The following is a 3,799-nucleotide window of genomic DNA, read 5'->3' as shown; positions in this document are numbered from 1 at the left end:
AGCCACAACAAGAGTTGCTTCCTGCCCAAGTTTTGAGAGAAGACTAATCAAACTTTCCTAGATTGTCAAGATTCTTTTCCTAGTTGGGATTTACCTTATTTCTTTATTTATATATAGGTTATTAATATTTTCCTTAGTCTATTTATGGTCTCCTAAGTACCATTTAATGCTTTCCTAGAAGTACTAAATTTGTTCCTAGTTAGGTTACTTTATTTCCTTTCTAGAGTAGGATTCCGTGTAATTGTCTTTCTAGGGTTTGGCTGACCTTTTAGCTTCTTATAAGGGGTATTGGACATGCTCTCCCCTTATCCTATATATAGGAGTCCTTTTAATTCATTAAAGGGGGGATTGACATTAATAATATTTGAGAGAGCTCTTTGAACCTTTGTGACTTGTTCTTTGAGAATTTATCTTTAAACCTTTACTAGTTTCATAGTTTAAGGTATAAAGTAACTTCTTCTTGTGATAACTTTGGTTTATTTTTGGTATTCTTTAGAAGGTGATTAGTTTCTACATACTAATTATTGTCTTTAGTTACTCATAAAAGCGGTCAAGATCCGAATCTATCGTTTTGATTCGTTTTCTCAAGTAAAGGCGTTAGATTTCTTCCATAAATCTATACGTTGTTACTTGGATCTTTTCAAGGCCTTAGAACATCTAATCCTTGGAAACTCTTGGATCTTTCCTTCGAATTTCCCATATCTTTAGTTAGTTTTTTTTGTTTCTTTTCTTTTGTGCTTCCGCATTCTAATATTCAAATCTTTAATTGTGATCTCCTTAACCTTGATGTTATCAAGTGGTATCAGAGTGGCTCTATCAAGATTCCGTTCTTGATAAATCTTGGGATTTCTTCTTATATTGTGAACAGTAGCGTGGACAGTAACTGGAAAAAAAAGTTATAACTTGCTCTCTAAGAAATCTGGCTACTTATCCTCCAAGAAATTTGATAACTTGATACCCAAGAAAGCTTATTACTTGCTATGCAAGAAATCTTATTACTTGCTCTCCAAGTTTTGCATTAATTTGTTCCCAAGCAAGAAAGTAGCAAGAAGAGGGGATTCTAGATCTTTAAGAATAAGAGGAATTTTTTTCTTTTTTTTTGTTCTTATAATTCTAAAATAAGCTCTTTTTTTATTTGTGTTTTGTTTCAACTAAATCCTACTTGTTCTAGGACTAGTTCTTTACTTTCTTTTGTACCCCAAGATTCCATACTTTATTACTACAATGGTTTAATTATAAATCTACAAAGTATTCTCGTTCAAAGGTTATTTTGAGTGGAAAAAGGCAAGTGTGGGTGAGTTTAAAAGAGGGTAAAAGCCATATTAAAAGTGTGATACTTGATCATTTATTCTTTTTTTTAGATGTCTAATTTAGGTGGTGATGAGGAAAGGGCTCGATTAGAAACTGAGGTCAAAGGAAGGAACGACTTCACCCTTCAAGCTATGCACCAACAATTTGAGAGATGGACCCTTCAATTTCAAGAGATGAGGGATATGATTATCGAGCAGAATGACACCATAGCTGCAATTAGGAGGGAGAATGATGTTGTACCCCCAAATAATGTTAGAGCCCAAGTTAGAAGGAATGTACCCCATATCCCTTTTATAAATCCTGAATATGATAATGATGATTTTGATGTTGAATTTAATCTAGAAAGAAGAGATATGAGGGGACAAAGAGGTAGAGTAGAAGATGATAATATAAATAGTATAAAGATGAAGATGCCATCTTTCAAGGGAACAAGGGATCCAGACTTGTACCTTGATTGGGAGAGACGAGTTGAAGCCATCTTTGATTGCCATAACTACTCTGAGGGTAAGAAAGTTAAACTTGTTGTTGTTGAGTTTTCTGATTATGCTGCTTCTTGGTGGAAAAATCTTGCTAGGGATAGATTGCAAGAGGAGCTACCACCTATTGCTACGTGGGCAGAGATGAAGAGGGTAATGAGAAAGCGATTTATTCCATCATACTTCCAAAGAGATCTACAATCTCGCCTTCAACGCTTGAAGCAAGGCTCCATGTCGGTGGATGAGTACTTCAAAAGCATGGATATGGCTATGATCCAAGCTAACTGCATGGAGGAAGAAGAGGCTACAATAGCTAGATTTTTAAATGGTTTAAATACAGAAATAGCTAATGTAGTAGAGATACAACAATATGTAACTTTAGATGAGTTAGTTGATTTGTCTGTAAAAGTTGAAAAAAAAATTGAGAAAAAACAGCAAAATAACTCATGGAGAAGTCGACCAAACACTATCTCTAAGAAGCCATGGTCAACTCAAGAGGGGAAAGCTCCTTCCAAACCTCAAGATGATAGAGGTAAAGGTAAAGTTGAGGAGGGAGGTAAAACCTTTAATCCTAAATCTTCTAAACCTTCAAGTTCTATTCAATGTCACAAATGTCATGGAAGGGGGCATATGATGCATGAATGTCCAAGTAGAAGAAACATCCTACTTAGAGAGAATGGAGAATATGAGAGTGAAAAAAGTGAGGGGGAAGAAGAAGAGAGAGAAGGTGTAAGTGAGGAAGATGATTTGGAATTGCCTAATGATGGTATAATTGGGGTGGTTAGGAGAATTATGACTATCAATTTGGGTAGTGTTGATGAAGGGCAGAGAGAGAATTTGTTTCATACTAGGTGTGGGATAAAAGGGAAGACTTATTCTATGATTATTGATGGGGGAAGTTGTGCAAACGTGGTGAGTTCATACTTGGTGGATAAACTAGGAATTGCATGCATGAAGCGCCCTACCCCATATAGGCTCCAATGGTTGAATGATTGTGGAGAAGTAAAAGTAAACAAACAATGCATGATTTCATTCAATGTTGGTAGGTATGAAGATGAAATTCTTTGTGATGTAGTTCCAATGCAAGCATGTCATGTTTTACTTGGCCGACCTTGGCAGTATGATAGGGATACTACTCATCATGGGAGAAAGAATAGGTATAGTCTTCTGCATAATGGTAAGAAGTATACTCTTGCACCATTATCTCCTTCTCAAGTGTTTGAAGATCAAAAACGATTGAGGGAAACAATGGGAAAACAAAAGGGAGAGGTAAAAAGTGAGCTTGAGGGAAAACAAAAAGGCCAAGAGATAGAAAAAAAGAGAGATGGCCGAGAGAAAGAGAGAGAGGGCAGCGATCTAAGTAAAGAGGTAAAAGAGGGTGTGAGTAAAAAAATAAAATGTTTTGGTGAGAGGAAAACGGCTAAGGAAAAGAAAAATGAGAGCCTTTATATAAAAGCCAAAGAGTGTTTGAATGCTAGGAGAGAGGGACTGCCCATAATACTACTTACTTACAAAGAAGTATTAATTAATTTTGAACAACTAACTCCTTCTTTGCCAAATAGTGTTTCTTCTCTTTTGCAGAATTTTGAAGATGTTTTTCCTGATGACACTCCAAAGGGATTGCCACCTTTGAGAGGGATTGAGCACCAAATAGACTTTGTGCCTGGGTCTCAACTTCCTAATAGGCCTGCCTATAGGAGCAATCCTGAAGAGACCAAAGAATTACAAAGGCAAGTTGAAGAATTGCTTGAAAAGGGATTTGTTCGAGAGAGTATGAGCCCATGCTCTGTTCCAGTCCTATTGGTCCCCAAAAAGGATGGAACATGGAGGATGTGTGTAGATTGTCGAGCCATCAACAAGATAACGGTAAAGTATCGCCATCCTATCCCTCGTCTTGATGACATGTTGGACCAACTGTATGGTTCCAAAATCTTTTCTAAAAGAACTTTAGGGAACATATTGAGGGCTGTTTTGAAAGGAAAGTTGACTTCTTGGGAAGATTACTTACTTAT

At 36.5% G+C, this 3,799-nt stretch overlaps 1 pseudogene; it reads left to right on the top strand.

Moving 5' to 3' along the window:
* Positions 1–1,361: 1,361 nt before the first annotated feature.
* LOC102583806 (uncharacterized) overlaps positions 1,362–3,799 on the top strand; it is an 11,694-nt pseudogene continuing 9,256 nt past the window's right edge.

The sequence above is a fragment of the Solanum tuberosum genome, unplaced genomic scaffold, assembly GCF_000226075.1.
Source record: "Solanum tuberosum cultivar DM 1-3 516 R44 unplaced genomic scaffold, SolTub_3.0 scf00357, whole genome shotgun sequence".
NCBI classification, from domain to species: Eukaryota; Viridiplantae; Streptophyta; class Magnoliopsida; order Solanales; family Solanaceae; genus Solanum; species Solanum tuberosum.
The sequence above is the reverse complement of the archived record's forward strand: the minus strand, read 5'-3'. Positions and strand labels throughout refer to the sequence as shown.